Source organism: Balaenoptera physalus (genome assembly GCF_965194825.1).
Source record: "Balaenoptera physalus genome assembly, chromosome: 5".
In the NCBI taxonomy this organism is placed as follows: domain Eukaryota; kingdom Metazoa; phylum Chordata; class Mammalia; order Artiodactyla; family Balaenopteridae; genus Balaenoptera; species Balaenoptera physalus.
The window spans coordinates 99,539,543-99,560,870 of record NC_138884.1 but is presented as its reverse complement, the minus strand read 5'-3'; the positions used below and the strand labels follow the sequence as shown (position 1 = coordinate 99,560,870).

Below are 21,328 nucleotides of genomic sequence, written 5' to 3'. Positions count from 1 at the left end.
AGCTAGAATTAGGAATCACCACGTTTCTATCATATTCAAATTATTTCCTGATTATAATCACATCCAAATCACTGGGAAGAGACAAGAGAATAGAAAATTCCTGCTATCATTAGATTTTCATGTCCAAATGCATCCTCATACAAACTCACAAACTTGCACAAATATTTAGTCTAAATCCAGGCATCTTTGTGGCCTGTAAAGTCTTCAAGGCCTGCAATTATATACATAAAATCTTTTTAAAACAAAAAGAAAGATGAAAAATAGGTCTCTGAAGACCTGTAATGAGATTCCTCTTTTCTATTTTCCACAAATTGCTCTGTCGACTTGCTGGCATTTTTGATGTCATCAGAAACTGACAACTGAATTGCAACTTTATCCTGCAGAGAACAACCAAAAACATGCCTGTACGTTGTAAAGATGGCAGTTTAACTAACATAATCTGTTTAGGACTTAACCTGGGGGTATACAACCTAATTCAGTTCATTTTAAACCCAAATTATTCCAGTTAATAGCCTGGTGGAGCTCAGAACAGAATGTGTGCACTGCCGCTAAGTATTCCATATTTAAAATAGTTTGTGATGGGATATGCTTTTTTTAATTAAAAGTTTAATGTACATTAACATTTTTAGATGAAAAACTGACAATCCGAAAACAGTTCTAAATTCTCCTTTGATTATTTTTCCCGAGCACTGAAGGCATGATATAGCTACAGAAATAAGCTAACAGTAAAGTTCTTTGAAAGATTATTTTCTGTCGTATCTCACGTGTTCTTTGTTATAACCCTACAGTGGTTTTCTGGTACAGAGATGAATCGGGTAAAACTCTTAGCTGGGAATCCAACCCAAAAGAACTTGACTTAATTTCTGACCCCTACCTCCTGGTCAGGCCTACTCACTGTCCCCTGCCGAGACCTACAACAGATCAAATTCTAAGTAGGATGAGTTGCTGATTTTCTGCACTCTTTCTGCATCCACCGGCACCATCCATCCCCCAACACTCACATGGTCTTGCACTGACCCCTTGCTTTGGACCAGAGTAGGGCTGTCAGATTCAGAAAAAAAAAAAAAAAAGGAAAAGGAAAGAAGGGTAAGACATTCAGTTAAATTTGAATTTCAGATAAACAACAAATAAATTTTAGCATCAGTATGACCCAAATATTGCATAGGGGCGTACTTATACTAGAAACTTACGTGTTGTGTACCTGAAGTTCAAATGTAACGGGTGTTCTGTATTTGATCCAACAACTCCAGCTTAGGAGCCCTCTTGGGGTGTCACATGGTGATCTGGTCTTCAATGCAAGAGTCTGTTTCCCATCCGTTTCTGAGCCACTGACTCCATAATGAAGCCTACCTGTCTACATTCTTTTAAGATGTCCAAGTGACCAGTCATCAAATCAGAGAGACTAATGTTAAGCTCTCTTTCTTGGTACTGACAACAGCCTTAATCAATAGTTCCCAAAACATGGTGTGTGTGCGCAATTAGTAGTACATGACTGAATTCTTTTGTTAATTTTTGTTGTTTTGTTTTCATTGTTTTTTTTTTTTTTTGGTGATCATTAATAACACTTACTACTCATTAATAACACTACTGCTTTCCCACTTATGGTAGTGATATAAATTTATTTTAAAATTTATTTTAAAATAAATTTAAGTGGTTTTTTTTTTTAAAAAAAAAAGGTGAATCAATATAAGGGAGAAAAATAAGTAAACAATAGCACAGATGCTACTCAGATGAAGTGATATCATGACAGTGGCACCAAAAGGACTGACGTTTAGGAAACAATGACCTAAAGCCCACAGGCCAAATCTGGCCTCCCGCCCATTTTTGTAAATAAAGTTTTATTGGGACATGGCCACAACCATGCGTTTATGTATTGCTTATGGCTGCTTTCATGCAACAACAGCAGAGCTGAGTAGTTGCAAAAGAGATCATATGACTCACAGGGCCTAAAATATTTACTCTCTGGCCCTTTACAAAAAAAAAAGTTTCCTGACCCCTGACCTAAAGCATCACTCATCCAAGCTAGTCAAAGGAAAAGACAGAACTTTGAAAGTCCCCACGACAGACATATTTTTGGACAACCCAGCCTAAAGCCAAAATGGTCCTCCATTTCCCATTTCAGATTCTTTTTGTTAACCTCCTTCCCATGCCTGAATCTGCTGAGGCTTTCATCCTTCATTCTCATGCTTAAGATTCAGAATAATATCTGCTTCTTCCAGTAAGCCTTCCCTTATTAACTCAGACCCACCTACACCTACACCCTGAACTAGGTGATAGTAAGTGAAATACACCAACATGCCTTTTTTCAAGTTCTCTTTAAAAATACAAAAAAAAAAAAAAAAAAAAAATCTGTTCTTATAGAGAACTATGGCCATATAAGGCAAAGTCTTTTTAATAACACAACAACTCAATACTTTAGTACAGAATATGTTAAAGTTAGCATAAATAGGTAACACAGTAACTTCCATAATCATGCACAAATTACTTCTGAAACAATGGTTAGGCTCTGGAAATAAAGCTTTAATCAGCCGCAAATGTCTGAGTAAGCATAATTGCACCCCGCTAGTTAAACATCCTTAAGCATGATAGCATTCTGATCCCACAGGTCAGCAATATTGCAGCATAAGATGAGAAGACACAGACACCTTAGGTTTAAAATAAAATTAAAATACAGCCCCTATTGTGCTGTTACAGTCATTGAATATATCTAGAAATTTTCCCAGCCTTGGAAAACACCAGATAGATAGATAGATAGATATGTGGATTCCAGCTCAATGTCATCTCCTTGATAAACCTTTCCAAGCTGTTGCCCTTCCCTCTGAATATCTATTGACTCTGGTTGCTCTTGAAAGTCCAGTAGTCACCAACATGCCATAACTGTGTACCTGGTGACAAGTCACTGACCTGGTTGCCTCTAAATCAAGACCTATGTTTGACTTGCTTTCTCTAGCCTAACACATGATAGGGCTAGTTAAGTTTTGGCTAAAAGGAGGGATGAAACCCTCGAAGTTGTTCCAAATGAGACCCAAGGAGAATACGACAAGTTTCCAGTAAACTAGCACAATAAAACAAAACTAAGTAAATGTTTCTGTACTAATCAAAGAAACATTCTGTTTGTAACCCAGTTTGGTTAACAAGTTATGCCTATCACAGCAAGATACACAATGAGTAGTGTTGGGGGAGGGGTGGATCAATGACCTCTAGCCTTTCCCATTTTCTATGCTTTCTCTTCCTGTCAAGTTCTTATCATCTGCCTATTGCTACTCTTTTTCTCTTAGAAAATAAGCCAGTATCAGTCATTTGCACATTAGTATGAATAAGATAATTAGTTACCTCTCTCAGTTCCAACAAAGGCAGTAAAGTCATTATCCCAAATTAAAGGAACCAGAGGGGTGCGCAACAGGCCAAGGAAAACGTCAAACACAACCCAACTCTGCCTACAAGTCAAGCCTGTTGGGGTGGAACGTTACCTTGGCTCAAATAGAGATGTACAAAATGGTGGCAGCAATGGCGGGGATTGAAATACGTACAATGATTATTTTTAGCATCCTTTCCAGATCTTAGAGTCACTTTGTTTATTTCAGAACATAATAATATATTATTTGCAACTATGTGGTACATGTTTAAAAGTAGAGACCTTGAGCCGAAGTGAAAAACTTCAAGGAAAATTTTACTGTATTCATGAGAAAGACAAAAACTTCCTAAAAAATGTCTGTTCTCTATGTGATTTTTTTAGCCTTTACATGTCTATAGCTGGTTTTTTTATTTGGGTATTTTGGGAGAAGCCTCACTGATTATGCCAAATAGGAAAGGAAGGAGAAAAAAAACTATGAAAGAGCTGTGCTGGCTGAGCAAACTGTTTAAGTAAACACCTAGTAATAGGGGAGCGGAAGAAATGTTAAATCCAGAGGGAACTATATGCCATGTGTTCCAGTATCTATCCCAGTTAGAATGCCACAATCCCAAAGGAGAAGTGCTATAAAAAGCATAATTTGAGTATCAGCTCTCATCATTCAATATAGTTTTTCAACCCTTTCAAAATTACATTGAAAAATCTATATAATGCGCGTTTAGATTAATGAACTGTTTGAATCTGGATCAATAAGCACTCGAGGCTCTGTGCCGTTGACACCTGCTGGGAACATCTAGAAGAATGCTTCATGGAGGGCAGAGCCAGTCGGCACTTTGTAACTACAGGGGTTCCACTTAATAAACAAGCAATCTAATATATGACCTCTGCAGATTAATTTCCTGAGAGCAAGTAAATAATCTGGATTCAAAATTTCCCTGATTATGCATATAATTACAGTATCACTTACCAATTAACACACTGATTTAAACCTTCTTGGGATTATGTATTTAAAAGAGTATAAAAGAGATCATTCTGTCATCATCCAAACACTCAAAAATGCTCTAGTTTGGCAAAGAATCACAGAGAGCATAACTTTCCACCCATCTGATTTCTCTTATGGAAGAAAAAACTATGATGGTAAGATTATAAATGATACCTTAAAATATCATAGACCATAATTATTGTCTCAATAACTGGACCACAGTGACACCCATTAGCAAAGGTTTGTACATGACATAATAACAAAGTCTTGGGGAAACTTTATCATCTGAAATATTTCTGTAGAACCACAGATTTATAAAACTGCTTCTCTAGCTCGGATTATTACTATTTTTTAATTTACTGCAGCAACGAGGGTATAATTTATCCACCATTAGACAGTTACATAAATAGACAAAGATATATGGTAGAGATTCTTCCCCACTTTAGACAAGTATAATGATTAATGTTAGTTTGTTATTGCTTATTCCTACATAAAATTTCTCATTAAAAATGTTAATATATCCCTTCACAAGGCCACATAGTGATGGGGGAAAAAAATACAGATGAAATGGCTACACAGCATGCATACATATGTAAAAGAAGTTAAAAATAATAAATCAACATGGCAAATATAATGAAGCCTGCTGTCGAACAGTAAAAGCTGTCAAAATGAGGTTTTATTATTAAGAACTTTATATCCAACTGTTCGGCTGAATAAAATCTTTCATATCACTTGTGTACTTTCAGGGAGAGAATTCACATCTGGGATCAAATTGTCATGGTGCCGCATTCCTGATTCCTTCCCCTGGTACTACTTTCTGAATAATTATTTGAATCTCCACAGAAAATGAAAGTTGACTGAAGCTAACTGCAAAATAACAAGCTTTTACACGCAGAAAAGCCACTCTGTGGTGTTTTCTCTAACGGTAAATATTTCAAAAAGGAATGCTTAAGCATTGGAAAAATAAAGATGTCACTGGTTCAAACTCCAGAACTACAGTTTTCTCAGTAAGATCATAACACAAACAATCATAAATATGATTTAAAATTACAACTCTGGCGTAAATATTTAAAGCACAGTCAGCATTTTGGCAATTCTACTACACATGACCATTGTATAACGTTGCACAAATGATTTAACTTCTTTGTACCCCATTTTCCTGTCTAAAATAAAATTCTACCTCATAGATTCATCAAAAAAATAAAATAAAATAAATAAAATTACAACTCTGGGGAAACACAGTCAGTTAACTTTGGACTCCATTCTTATGTCTTCTAGAGAAGTAAAGCCCCTAATATAATGCTTTATGATTCCAGAATATATAATACTGACATTGTGATTATTTTGGAGACATAATAACTAATTATTCAGAAAGAGCAAGAAAATAAACCAATCCAACTCCTCCTCCAACCTTAATCCCTAATTTAAAGGAGCAGAAAATATTGGCTTCATAGAATGGGAAGTCCCAAGTGCCATTCCAAAATAAAAGGAACACTTCAAATAAACCTCAATCCCCCTGACAGCATACAAACAAAAACAGCAGCTATATACCAGCTTCTCCCCAAAACAAAACCCAGTGAAATGACTGAGAATTTCAGCTACCATAATCCAACTCTGTGAAACTCTGGGGGTGTCAGCAGCTACTCAATAAAAAGGAAAACTGAAAATAGCACAAAAATGGCTCCTAATAGCAATAATGTATACTTCTGCGGTCATTACCGGTCAGATAATAACCGGCAGTGACCTTCAAACCATACATTATGGTTTAAGTATGGTCTAGTGCTCATTGCAGATGTGTAGCTTAGAAATAAACAGTAAATGCTCAAACCGTTCCAAGGCTGCCTTGCATGCATGGATTTTCCCCTCCCCAGCATTATCACACCAGGAATCTTATAATGATCTGAAAAATATGCACCTAGGGTAATAGTGCTATACTGAAAAGATAAATACCCAGACCGATGTAATCGAAAACACACACAGAAAGCAGTTTTCCTGTAATGCAGGTGAATGTTTTATAACACGAAGACTCGGGGAGAACATTCTGACCTTTTTAAGCCTCAGCTGTCAGGAAAGCTGCAGGGATCTTGGTTAATTTATAAATCCCCTCTACAAAATGGTATAATATTAATATTCCCATTCTGCAGGTCAAAACAGTGAGGCCCAGGTAAACCAAATGGCCTGTTATGGGAGGAAGCAAGGTAATGGCTCTGAGAATTAACCTCTCTGTAGGGCAGGCCTGGGTTCCTGCATTAAGGTAAATTTTTTACAATTTTCAAAGTCCTTCATCACAAATCTATTTGTATTCCTTTCCCACCTCCTGTAAACTAGGGGATTGCGCACATTAAAAAACTTTTTTTTTCAAATGTACAGGAAATGTTGCATCTGTTTTCTTCTTTGTAATTTTTCTGCTCAACTATTTTTTTTAACATCAAATAATCTTTGCAAATGCATCTCTGGCCAACATGGAAGAAACTGTATAGTCTGGGAGCCATGCTTGGTCTAAAGCTTTCTTGGACATTCCATCCCAAGACTCGAGAAAAGAGTTCCACTGCTTTATCAAGAATTACCATTGGTGGGCTTCCCTTCCCTGGTGGTGCAGTGGTTGAGAATCCGCCTGCCAATGCAGGGGACACAGGTTCGAGCCCTGGCCTGGGAAGATCCCACATGCCACGGAGCAACTGGGCCCGTGAGTCACAACTACTGAGCCTGCGCGTCTGGAGCCTGTGCTCCGCAACAAGAGAGGCCGCGATAGTGAGAGGCCCGTGCACCGCGATGAAGAGTGCCCCCCGCTCGCCGCAACTAGAGAAAGCCCTCGCACAGAAATGGAGACCCAACACAGACAAAAATAAATAAATAAATAAATAAATTTAAAAAAAAAAAAGAATTACCATTGGTTATTTCTTGGCAAAGCAGTAGTGGGGAGAGTACAGAAAATTGGGCACTTCCTAGAATACAGATGAAATGAAACCAGTTACAGCTACTTTTTTTTCCCCAGTTATTTAAAACACAAAAGAAGGAAAACAGTGACCCCAGCTTCCCTCCTCTTCTTCATTTACTCCAATGAGCTAGTTCCTCCAGAGTGGACATCTGCCTGGGTTCCTTTCGGCCACAGTTCTCACCCTGTGATCACAAGTTCATGCCTAAAGCTGAGAACCAGCTCACTAATTAAACACAGGAACTCTTCTGTTCCAAGTTTTCTTACTACCAGCATTCTCATCCTCTCCTTGCCCACCTGGAAAACAATCTCAGTCAACTGATTTTTGGTGGGGTCTTTACTGAAGAAGCTGAGAGTCAACCTTCTTTCGAAGATTTATTGGCTTCATCTTTCCAGGTGGAGAGCTCAGGATCTCCGCCGATGCCAGTGGTGATCAGCCCAACACCACCAGAGCTGCCTCACAGCTGAACAGGCCATAGCTAGGTGGGCAAATACCTGTCTAGGACAGAGGTTCTCAACAGGGGTGACTCTGTTCCCCAGGAACATTGATCAATGTCTAGAGACATTTTGAGTTGTCATAACTGGGGGGATGGGGGAGCTTGATTCTTGGCATCAGGTGAGTAGAGGCCAAGAAACACATGGAAAACACACACACACACACACAAAACAAAGAATTATCCAGCCCCAGGGACTTTCCTGGCGGTCCAGTGGTTAAGACTTTGCCTTCCAATGCAGGGGGTACAGGTTCGATCCCTGGTCGGGGAGCTAAGATCCCACATGCCTCAGAGCCAAAAAAAACTAAAACATAAAACAGAAGCAATATTGTAACAAATTCAACAAAGAGTTCAAAAATGGTCCACATTAAAAAAAAAAAAAAATCTTAAAAAACAAAAGAATTACCCAGCCCCAAATGTCAACAGTCCCGAGGTTGAGAGACCCAGGTCTAGACGCCTTGCTGTTTAGAACAGGTGTCCCCCTGACTCAACCCTGCATCCCCGGCACTTCCCCGGCATCGAGCACACAGAAGGCCCTCAATCCGTGCTGGTGGAAATGCAGGCAGTCCATGGCAAGAGAGCACAGGGGTGGGCCCGTCTTCCCCATCCCACCTGATGTCCTAGTGTCTTCCATTTTCTTCTTTCTGTCTCTTTCTCTTTTACTATTGTCCCATTCCCGCTCTCTTTTTCTACTCTCTGTTCTTTCTCTTTGCCTTCAAGAGGCTACATTTGGAGAGTGCTTCACAGTTTCCAAGGAGCTTAGCCTATGTGATCTCCAAAGCAACACGACAAGGGAAATATTACATCCTTACTGAATACAGGGTGAAACCGAAGCTCACACAATATAAGCAATTTGTCCAAAGTCACCCAAGTTACTACACTGTAAAGGAGAAACTGGATGTGTGTCCAGCTCCGGGGCCAAGAGTTCTCTCCTGGCAAAGGACGGGCTGGGATACTACCTAGTTGTGCTGCAAGGAAGTGGCTGACCCATGTTCTAAAATGAACTCCAAAATATTCCTAAGTAGTTGGCCAGTGAGAGTGATGTAACAGGAAAGAGACAAACTTCACTTTCAGACCAGCATCTCCCCCCTCTGTCCTGTGATGGCTGTAAGCCAAAGGCATTCAGGTGCTGAAAAATGGAAGCGTATCCTCCTTATCATTAGCTATACAAATGCCTTATTTTAAGAGCCTCGGGCCATGGGTAATCCCAGGCTTTATGAGATCCAAGCATAACTGACATGGGACCCAGTGCCACAAGCCACTGACCTCATCAGTGAGGAGAGGCCCAACACAAGGGCAGAGACTCGTGTCATACTGCTGCTGGACATGACAAAATATACGTGGAATTTCACTGCAAATCCCCAACTGTTGAGCCTGGATAAGCGGCACAGTACACCTTTGGTTGGTGTCTGGCCTCAGGGGCACTGGGCCGAGGTGGTAAATATAAAAAAAAAAAAAAATAGTCAAAGAACTGGAAAGTCAGCTGTGGGCGCGCACACACATGTATTCAAAACTGCCGTAAAACTAATAAACACAGGCGTTTTCCTCCATCTCCTGAGTTCTTCTGTGTCCCAGGCCCTGTGCTGGGTAGCAAAGAGACAAAGATGAATTGGCCTGACATTCATCCTCTACAGGGTCTAGTAAGGGAAACAAGACATATCAACAGGTGAATCACATTCCCAAGAGACCAGTGCCACACTGGAAGGTCAGGAAACTTGGGGCTCACCCCACAGAGGCAGCAGTAAGTGGCCCTGCCTAGGGAAGTTGACACGGAAGCTGGGACAAAAAAAACAAGGAGAGGTTTGCCTGTGGGAAAGGGGAGCAGCACAGAGACAGCGTGGGCAAAGGCATGGTATCGACAGAATCAGAGCTGCTCAGCAACAGTGAGATGTATTTTTCCTTACATATGACTTGAGGAGGGTTTTCTTGTGACAGGCCCTGTGTGAGAACCTGTACAGGGAGACGGAAGTGGGACTGAGAAAAGCTTTATATGCCAAGCGAAGGCATTCGGACGATACCCCAGAAGCCTGCACTTCTTTTTAACTTTTCAGGGGCTACCCAGATAAAATATACATCTTCCATTATAACCGAGCGCTTCCTGACCAGATTTGCAGCTAAAACAAATGTTTTACAAGACAACACTCACCTTTTCTACGTGAAATTCATTCTGTTCCTCTTCATATTTTTGAATGTTTGTTGCAAACTGTGTAAAATGATTTCATGAGCCACATATCAGTTTTATCCTACAGTTTTTAAACCCTGCTACAAGCCACGGGGAAGCAAGAGAATTTTTTAAATTGGGAACTGACAAAATCAGGTATATTTAGGATGATAACTTGGGCAGCAAGGTGAGAGGTGGACTGGAGTTGGGCACCCTGGGATTAGGGGAGCCTGCTAGACGCCAGAGCCCATAACAGACATGATCTGAGTCTGCACTAAGGTAATGACCCTGAAGATGGAAAGTAGGGCAAAGCTCTGGAGCCTTTAAGTCACAGAATCAACCACCCTGGGTGACTTATTACAGCAGGAACGAGGGAGAAGCTTCTAGATTGAAAGGTTGATGGGATGACCCCCCCAATGGAAATGTCCAGTAAAGATGCCTCCAAATTTCAGAAGATATGTCTAAAGATGGTAACATGGATGGAGATGTAATTAGCAGAGATATGATCATTAAAGCCTTGGGGTGGATGCATTCTCCTAGAGGGTCATATAGAAATAGCAAAGAGGAGAATAGACATGGAAACACCAAACTGAAGAACCAGACAGAAGAACCAGAGAGACTGTCAAAGGCAATGGAAGAGAGATCAGTGGCCACCAATGGAAGGCTGGCCATCATCATGGCCTCATCATTATCCAACATGATACTTTATGTTCATTTCCATATTTATTTATTGCCTGCCTCTCCACTAGAATATGATACACTTCTGCATCTCCAGAACCTAGAAGAGTGCCCTCAGCACATAGTAGGACTGAAGAAATATTTTTTGAGTGAGTGAATGAATAAAGAAAGGAATGCAAGCCAAGGAAGGAAAGTATCTCAAAATATGGGAGTTGTCAACACAGGCAACTGCTTAAAAGAATCAAGAAAGAAGACTGAAAATAGGTCATTAGTTTTGAAAATTAGGTCATTGGTAACCTTAGCAAGAGTCCTTTTAATAAAGTGTTGGGACAAAAGCTACATTGGTATGACTTCAAAGAAAATGGGGGTGAGGGCACTAATTGCAATGGAATAGGAGGCAATGTCAAGAGAAGGTTAATCTGGGAGAGGAGAGATGAACGCAATCTGAGATCACATATAGGCTTAGATGAATAAGCGTGAGGAAAGAAACTGAAGATAAAGAAGGGGAAAAGCAACAGAATAAGCCAGTGAAAAGGGTAGAAAGGGTTAGGGAGGCCAGCATACAAGTGAAGAGGTGTCTTAGCTCATTCCAGCTACTATAATAAAATGTCATAATCTGGGTGGCTTATAAACAACAGAAATTTATTTCACACAGTGCTGAAGTCTAGGAAGTTTCAGATTAAGGTACCAGCGGGTTCAGTGTGTGGTGAGAGCCCACTTTCTGGTTCACAGACAGCACCTTCTAGCTCTGACCTCACATGGTGGGAGGAGCGAGGGATCTCTCTGGGGTCTCAGGTACAAGGGCTCCAATCCCATTCATGGGGGCCCCACCCTCCTGACCAAATCACCTCCCAAAGGTCCCCCCTCCTAATACTACCATAGTGGTTTTAGGATTTCAATATGTGAATTTTAAGGGGACACAAACATTCAGACCATAGCAAAATTTGACTTTAATAAGCTTTGTGTTACAGAAAAGGAGAGAAGGAGTGGATTGTCATGGGTAAATGTTCTGATATATGCAAGGAAAATGAAGGAATCCCCAGCTGATGGATTCATTTTTCCTTTGTGAAAGATGAGGAAAAATTACCTGCATAACCTGCATAAGGTGAGGAATAGCTTGTTTTGAATGGGCTGCCATGGGGAATCCAAAGGTGGCTAATTAGGGAAAAGCAAAGAGATTTCAAGAAGCACTGAGGATCTAACCAAAACTGGAAACCATAATGTTATGGTGGTGTCCATCAGCATGGTTATGGAGCTCCTTTTAGTGATGCTGAAAGCCCAGAGCAGAAGCAGAAAAATAAGTTGGGTTTACCATGCATCCACAGTGTGGTCTAACGACGATTGTTCTGGAAGAAAGCCTACCCTCCTTCTCCACCAATAAGAGCAGGTAGTCCCTGTCTTAGCCCCACTGTCCCATCAAGGTTGCTGGGTCCAGAGCGTGTCATCATAACTCTATGAGCTTCTTACCAATAACTGTGGATCATAATATTGTTCTAGTCTCACCGACTTATGCGGGGGCCCAAATAGGACAATTTATTTGAACGACTTTTGCCAACTCCTAAGTACTACTGAGGTCACCCACCTTGCTGTTTTCCCAAACAAGCCTTGTACCATCTTTTTTTAATACAGTTGTGCCAGGATGTATTGAACACCTACTACGCGCCTGGCAGTCTCCTTCTCTCCAACTATTCCCCTTGCCCCATGAGAATCACATTTTTGACCTACAGAATAAGGACAATTTACATAGGAGACCCTTAATTCATTCAGTATCTATTTAAATTACTTCTTCATGAAAAGAACTTCTGCCAACTCTAATGCCTTAGAGATGGAACCAAGGAGAGAGAAATTTGCTTTTGCTAGCGGACTCCATAATTACATGGAGACATGTCCACCTGGGTAATAGCTTGTGGGATTTTTTTTTTTAATTTTTTATATAAATGTTTCAGGTTCTTACCTTGCTAGGTTGACTTTTTTTCAATATTAATTGCCTCCATAGTCTTAATCTATAGCAACATTTCTAACCAGTGTCCCTGTACATTTTTATTTCTTCCTCAGGAGGCTGCTACTGGATAACTTAATTTAAATTTTTTAATACCATGAATAAATATTATCTGTCTTCTCTCTAGAGGGGACAAGCGATTCTCTGGAGGGTTAGCGTCAACTCTTTGACAGTTTACTTCATGAAATAGGTTTCTGGGTTTCAGTGTGGCCCATAAGTTTCGTAAACTAGGAAAACCCACATCTCCTTTAACCAGTGTTAATTACCATCATCTGCAAAAGGGACCTATAAACCCTCACCTTAAATGCACCTGTCTACAGGCACTGAGTTTATGAATGAGGTCTCTTGCCTAAAGGATTATTGGATAGCCTTTTATATAACGAGTCTCCTCCTCTGTTGATTCACAGATCCCAGACAATGGGGTCACCTGGGATGCTAAGTTGCAGCCATAAATTATTCCTTTTTGCATCATTGGAGCAGTTGCTCTGGCCACACAGTCCAGCTCTCTCCTGTGCCAACGTAGAGGGTGATCTTAGACCCCCGTCACTTTTAAAATAAGCTCTAACTCCTCCCATTCCCGAGCACGTGTTCTGTTCCCTGGATAGCCCAATTTCTACTGCCGAAACTCAAGAAGCTATTAAAGTCTCCTCAACCTGGCAGAGCCCCGGGACCAGATGGTGTTCTCCTGGTTCTTATAAAGCCTTTATTAACAAAATGACACCAAGCCTCACTGGCCTCCATAATGACTGCTTTTCCCACCCACGGAAGACCCTAGATGGGGAGGATGACCTGTTGACTGCTATTCTTGTCATCATTGTCAAAACATCTCTTGACCTCCGAATTGCTCTGAATCTTCACTTGGGTCCCTCCGATCCCTTGCAGGGCACTGATGAGAACTGCTCTCTCTCCCCAAAAAAGGAAAGAAAGCCAAAGCAAGCGCTAAAGCTAATGAGAAGCATAGACAACAGACTACAGAGGGGGTTTTGCTAGGAATTCACCACCCCTTTCAGGAATTTGAACAGTTTGGCAATGACGAAGCTTTCGGCAGCCCCTCTCAGGAAAGTCAGAGCTGTTAATTACTAAGCTGGCCTCGTGGGATCTGCATGGGGGACTCACTTTCAATCGGTGTAGTTTTTCATCATGAGCCGATGCAGCATGCCACACGTAACTCTTAAGTGTCGAGGCTACATCAGGGTGCCCGGGATTGCTGAGTGAGTCAGTAAAGGAATACAGAATTTCTCACCTCCAGGTCACTAGTTCAAATGCAAAAGGCCATGGAGAGCCATTATCTTCCCGTGGACTCTGGGAAGGTTTTCAGGCGCTATCAGCTGCCACAAATGATACTCGCGTGACAAACACTCACTGCAGAGCGTCTCAGGAAGAGCTTGGAAACTCACGCTCTCCGAGGTCATGCCGGGCTTGGGAAAGCTGAGGCTATAGCAGCCCTTTTCCACCTGTTCTGTGATCTTTGCCAACACCACCAAAATGATCATAAATGCAAATTCCCCCTCAACGCATCTTTGAAATTACTTTAAAGTTCAACAGTTTTACTCTCACCGAATTTTTGTCCACTCATAACAGGCTGGTGGAAACAGGTTAGCAGTTGAAACTTTTAAGATTCCCCCAAAATTCAACTCTGACGTGGGGGAAACGGGCAGAGCCCGTGAGAACTGCCTGTACATTCTGCTCAGAAATGTTAACTCACCAGGGAATTTTCTCAGCACGGGTGCTTTACAGCTCAGGACCTTTTCTTGCTGAATACTGAAGTTATTTCTGGAAAAACAATTCTTATTTCCAAAGTAATATGGCTGGTGACACAGAAACGTCCCTTCTTGTTTATCCACTGTCCATCCTAAGACTGGCTCTTTTGGGTTTAACTCTTTGCCCTCTTTCTTCACCCTCACTGAGAAGTCGTCCTCCTCCTGCCCCTTACTGGAACCTTCTCTAGAAGTACAGCCTCAGACCCAGAACTCAATTCCTGCCTTTGTAGGTAGCACGGTCCTTTCTGCTGGTGGCATGAGTAGGCCAGTGAACCTTCTGGATCCCATACTCCCTGTATCACCCAGAGCCAGCAGAGTGGCTGATACTGGTAAAAATGACAACATAAATTACATAAAGGAATGTTCTGTACTGCGGCAACCCTAGCGTTTGTTCATTTCTGCATGCAGGCCAAGCCCTTCCCCACACTGGGACTTTGGACGAGATGTTTCCTCTCCTTGGAAGCCCTTCCCACTTGCTATGCCTCTTGAACACCTGTGTTTTCCTCAGATCTCACCTACATCACCGCTTCTCCCCTACTCTCCCTGAGGAGGGCAACTAGCCCCGTCACGGCACGGGCACTGACACGTGCGCCCCGGATTAATGTCCACCTCCCCCTCTGGACCACAGACTCCCACGGGGGCAAGACAGCATCCTTGTTCCTCTTCCTCACCTCCAAACCCAGCACTGAGCACAGAGCTGCCACATCGTGGGCACCTCAGAAGTTATGTGTCCAATGAATCAGTGACCTCATTTAACATTCACAACCACCCGATGAGGAGGTGATCTTTTTTAAATCTCCATTTTACTAACGAGGACGCTGAGGCTCTGAGGAGATAAATCACTTGACCCAAACCACACAGCTAATAAGTCGGCAAAAGCGAGGTTGGAACCCAAGGCCATGAGGCTCCCAAGCCCTGCTCTTTCCCATCATTTTATATGACCTTGCTCCCAGGCCTCAGTCAATGCTGGGCTGTGAAAGGGTCCACGTGATTTCCTAGCTCCTGACGTGTCAGGAGGGGCAGGGTGGGCACCTGGGGTGCATCCACCCAACCCCATGCACACCACAGCCCATGGTACAAATCAATCACTCTTCTACTGAGCAAAATAAGGCCTTCGATTCCTTACCTATGCCTATATATTCATGATCAATACGACACTCCCAGGCAGGGCCAGGACTAGGGCAGGGCCAGTGAGGCACTTGCCTTGGGTGCCAAAGTTAAGGACACATTAAAATCTCATTAATCAAGATATTTTAATGCAGTATGTTAAAAAACTGACACACAAAAAAATTGATGATGAGCAAAAAGTCAAAATCTTAAGTCAAGGCACGATGGGTATTACTGATTTTTCTCCCACCTCAGGCTCTAGTGTGGCTTGGCAAGGCAGTGCTCCCTGCAACTCTCACAGGTAAGCAGAGGTGGCAGACGAGTTGACACCTCTTTGCCACTCCAGTGTGTCTGCCCGGTGAGGAATGTCTGCCTGACTTGCTTTACGGAGAACGCAGCAGAGCAACGTGAACACATGGGTATTTTGTTTGCCAATAACTGATGGTGTCTGTCTTCCCCATCAGATGTGGAACTACACACCTGAAAGTTATAAGAGCTTCCTCTCTTAAAAGACTGGACTCCTTTTTAAAATTTATTTTATTGAAGTGTAGTTAATTTACAATGTTGTGTTAATTTCTACTATACAGCAAAGTGATGCAGTTATACATATATATATATTCTTTTTCATATTCTTCTCCATTACGGTTTATCCCAGGACAGTGAATATAGTTCCCTGTGCTATACAGTAGGACCTTGTTCTTTATCCATTCTGTAAATAATAGACGGCATCTGATAATCCCAAACTCCCAATCCTTCCCTCCCCCTCTCCCCCCTCCCCCTTGGCAACCACAAGTCTGTTCTCTCTGTCTGTGAGTCTGTTTCTATTTTGTAGATCTGTTCATTTGTGTCATATTTTAGATTCCACATATAAGTGATATCATATAGCATTTGTCTTTCTCCTTCTGACTTACTTCACTTAGTATGATAATCTCTAGGTCCATCCATGTTGCTGCAAATGGCATTATTTCATTCTTTTTTATGGCTGAGTAGTATTCCATAATATATATGTACCACATCTTTATCCATTCATCTGTTGATGGACATTTAGGTTGTTTCCATGTCTTGGCTATTGTAAATAGTGCTGCAATGAACACTGGGGTGCATGTAACTTTTTGAATTAGTTTTCTCCAGATATATGCCCAAGAGTGGGATTGCAGGATCATATGACAACTCTATTTTTAGTTTTCTAAGGAACCTCCATACCCTTCTTCATAGTGGCTGTACCAATTTACTTTCCCACCAACAGCACAGGAGGGTTCGCTTTTCTCCACACCCTCTCTAGGATTTGTTATTTGTAGACTTTTTAATGATGGCCATTCTGACTGATATGATGGTGGTACCTCATTGTAATTTTGGTTTGCATTTCAAGACTGGGCTTTTGTTTAGCAAAGCAATAAACAAACATGCGAGATGATGTCAGATTGCCTCAATATCTGTGAAGGAAAGAAAGAAGATGAGGAAGGACCTTTTCGCTACACAGCTTCCGGGGCCACCTCTTGCCCCGTATTCTGTGTGAACAGTGCCCCCTGGAGGAGTGGAGGCCACAGCTCAGGTGTGCAGATGGACAGTAACGGAGGCCCAGAGTGGCCACTTTAGCTGGTGTGGTCAGGGAGGAGTTCTCCAAGGAAGGGACATACAGAACCTGAAGAGTGCATGTAGTCAGCTCAGAGCTGAGGGAACTAGGGCCCCAGGGCTGGCAAGCGCTTGGTGTCTGTCTTAGCTTGGACTGCCATAACAAAATACCACAGACTGGCTGACTTCAAAAACAGGCATGTACTTCTCAGTTCTGGAGGCTGAGAAGTCCAAAATCAAGGAGCTGGCTGACCGGTTCCTGATGAGGGCACTCTTCCTGGCTTTTAGCAGGCCATCTTCTTGCTGTGTCCTCACATGGCAGAGAGAGAAAGAAGCAGGCTTTCTGGTGTCTCTTTAAATAAGGACATTAATTCCATCATGAGGACCCCAGCCTCATGACTTCACCCAATCCTAATTACTTCCCAAAGGCCCCATCATATTTGGGGGTTTAGAGCTTCAACATATGAGTTTGGGCACGGGGCAGGGGGGCCCAATTCAGTCCAGAGCAGCATCCAACAATTAGAAGAAAGACATGAGTAGTTAGACATAGTGACCCAGGGAGAAGACTGCAGGGGATGAGGCTGGACATCCTGTAGGACTTTGAAGACCATGGTAAGGACTTTGGATTGAAATCTGTAAATAAAGGAAAGCCACAAGAGGGAGTTAGCTGGAAGATGGTTGATCCAATGACCACATGGCAACGTTCACTCTGGTCCCAGGTAATGAGCTGGTTGGAAGGGAACAGCACAGAGGGTGGGTAGATTCAGTAGGAGGTCCAAGATTGGATCAGGGGAGGCAAAGATGGAGACGAACAAACTGACTCAGCGGTAGAACTGACAGCACTTGGTGATGGGTTTGATGTGGAGGAACAGGGGAAGAGAGGACAATTCTTGGGCTTTGGCTTAAGCAACAGGATAGAATGACTGAGGTAATAAAAGACTGAGTAAGAAACAGATGTGAGTTGGAGTTGGAGTGAAGGGAACATTATCTCATTCTCTATGGAGCAGGGATTTTCCACCAGAGATGAGGGTATGATACTGGAGAAAAAAAACCTATGTTCCTACTGATAATACCCATACCACTGGCTGAAAACAATCACCCAAGATTTTAGTCTCCATCAATCCTCCCACTTGTGTCTTACTCATGGCAATAAAGTTTATTCCCAATAATACTGCTGCAATTTTTTTATTCATCATACTTGTGTTTTAGAATTATCATAGCAGTGAAATTTATATTCAACAGCATTATTACAATTTTTGACTGCTAATGAAATTATTGTTTCTGCTTGTGATGTGTTTTGGAGCTATAATGATAAAAATTTCCTCTCAAAAATACCACTGCAATGTTGATGTCCTCAAAACCTGCCATAAATGACAAATTGCAGAGTGCCTGTGAGCAGTTAATCTCCTCTTGGAAAAGCTGGGCATCATGTTTGTATCACGGTAGGATCTAGGCCCTTTAGTAGAAGATAATTAAAATACTAACGGTTGAAACTCACAGTCCAGAACTGAGGTTGCCAAACATTTTTGATCCTGTACTTCATTAGCAAAATAAAACTGAGCACAAATCCCCAGAGTGTTTTTTTAATTTATAATAAAATGTGATATAATTTTATTATATATTATTTCTACTGAACTAATTTATTATATACATTATAGCCTATGAACCAAAAAGAACTTAAGAGGATGAGATACAAAATAAAAAGACATTGAAATTCTAACATCTTCTTCCCTTTCCCCACTGCCCTCAACACCTGGGTAAAAGCTCAGCAGTTTGGAAAGAATGGGCCTGGAATACTGTCCTCCCCCAAGCCCCCGCCCCGTCTCTGATTCATATGCATCTTTCTCATTCTTTGAGAGAACTGATCTGACCTTGGATTTCCACCCCCTAGGGCTAAATGCAGCACCCTAAGGGAAGGCTTAGGTGCAGGGGATGTGGGAGGACCGTCTTCATCCATTTTAAATTGGGGGATTTTTGAGTGAGAAGTTTAACTGAACAAAGGGACTTGTTCATAAAATCAAGTTTGAGAACCACCACTCCGCAGAGCAGCTAGGACTCCTTGGGCACAGCAGTTAGAAGTTATCCGTATGCTCCTTTCCATTCTCTGTACTTGCTGTAATTTCTTCCCGTTTTCTTCTTGACTTCTTCCAAGTTCCAGGCTAGAAGTCATTAAAGCAGCCTCCAATGACGATTCAACTGGTATCGGTAGACACTCAAACCTAGAGATGATATGGCCACAATCTGGGTGTTCCCGCAAATGCTTTCACATGAAAAAAAAGGGAAAGATTTCCAGAAGAAAATAGAAAACATTCTAAGACAGGGTTAAATAGCTTCTCATCAGCAGGCACAAGGACCCCGCGGTCATTCTGTAGAGACTCCTGTTGTAATTGCTCTGATCTTTCCCATCAAAGGTCCAAGATGATCCCAATAAAATGACCCATTTACTCAAACAGACCCTGGAGTTCTAACCCTGGATTTGCTGTGGATTTACCAACCAGTTATGGGCAAGGGACCCAATCCTCTGGGCCAAATCCCGTACCTCCATGGAGACTTTTTACCCAGAAGGAATTCTTCCAAAAGAAGAGCTGCTTCAGTATCTCACTCTGACTTTCTCTCCTCCTTATCCAGCCTGTTTTGGAGCACACTCTCAATCTTCTGATCCCTGTTCAAATTCCTCGCCCTATAGCAAACGCAAAGAGAGGTCTCTCTCCTCCTAGGAGTTCCTAGAACAACGATTATCTGTGAGATTCATTTGACAATTAATCCTGAGAGACCTTGTACTGTTGCCCTAAACGGTTACTGTGATGGTGGTAAACTTCATATGTCCTTCCAGTATCCCGAGGTAGACCAGAAGTATCTGCAGGGCAGGAACTCTTTTGCATCTTCCCACAGGAAACGACATGGCACTTGGCACACAGGAAGTGCCCAGGAGAGATTTGCTGAACTCCATGTGCTTCCAAGCTTACTGCCAGTTTCCTTTAACTCCTGTGAAAGGGAAGAGCAGTACGCACCTGGTGGGGCCGGGCCGAGGAGTGAGTCGGCCAGCTCAAGCACAGCACAGGCCACAAGTCAGAAACTACCAGCCCCAGACACATTCACCTCATAGGCACATTTGTTTAAGAGTGTTAATTACCTTTAGATTTTAAAATTTTGTTGTCAACAGTCAAAAATCAGGAGATGTCACACAAACACACACACATACACACACACACACTAGCAATCAAACTTGGAACACCTACTTTTGTTGAAAAATCAGAGCTCATCACTCTACATGCATCCCTACCTGGCAACAATGGATGGGCCTCAGGGAGCAGCTGTCTCCTCTGGAGAAGCATAGCTTTTTCTGGTTCACAACGTCCTCATCATTCCCAAGCTATTTAACACAACATTAAGTGAAGATCTGAGACAACATAAAAATTCCTGTCTCTTAAAAACAGTCATCGCTTGTTTGTCAGAGCACTGTGGAATGGTAGGGACTGTGTGACAAGCTGACAAGGACACACCCCGTGACCACCCACCCACCCAGCACACTTCATTCATGTGCTTCCCTCCCTGGCGCTGGCACGTGTGTGTCTCACCCCTAGTAGGTGCTTCGGAAACAGCAGTTTCCTGACCCACTTCCCCTGCCCTTATGCTCTTCTTCTAGCTCTGATTTATTCTGTCTTTCAACAACCTAATCGTTTCACTGTGCCCTTTTATTTCCCTTTCAGATTTGTATTCCCCTGCCCCTTTCTGCCTGTGGGATCCTGCTGCTAGGACACTGGAATCAGACCTTACCTCATTCTTGGAGTCTAAGCTACCGCAGCCTGACTGCTGGAGCACAAGCAAATGAGCAGTCCAGTCAGGGAAGAGCTACACCACCCAGAAGAAAATTAATTCCCAAGGCTTGATGGACCTGGCAGAACCAGAGCCTTACTCAATCACAGGCCCAGGAGGCCGCGGAACGGGGAGGAGGGAGAGCCACCCTGAATGTGGATTTTGCTGCCTCAGCCCAAGGCTGGCCTCACATCTGTCATGCCCACAGCCCTAGCTATTTGCCAAAGAAAAGAAGGAAGGAAAGAAGCGAAGAAGGAGGAAAGGAGGGAGGGAGGGAAGGAAGGAGGGAGGTGAGAGGTGAAGAAAGAGGAGGAGAGGGGAGGGAGAAACTCTGAGATGCCCAAAACATACCCATCATAGACACAGTTCTGAGCCCAGGAGTGTGGTGCTACCTGATTTTAGCAAAGCGACAAATGCAAAATTCAGCTGGTCCTTAAAATTCAGTAGCCCTAGAACAAAAAAGAACTGCTTG

At 42.4% G+C, this 21,328-nt stretch overlaps 1 long non-coding RNA gene across 1 annotated transcript in view; it reads right to left on the bottom strand.

The window, feature by feature from the left end:
• Nucleotides 1-2,321: 2,321 nt before the first annotated feature.
• The window catches only part of LOC309660949, a 45,891-nt gene continuing 26,884 nt past the window's right edge, over nt 2,322-21,328 (bottom strand). The window contains exon 2 of the long non-coding RNA XR_014263749.1: nt 2,322-20,025. This is a non-coding gene — a long non-coding RNA (uncharacterized lncRNA). The remainder of the gene's footprint in view (nt 20,026-21,328) is intronic.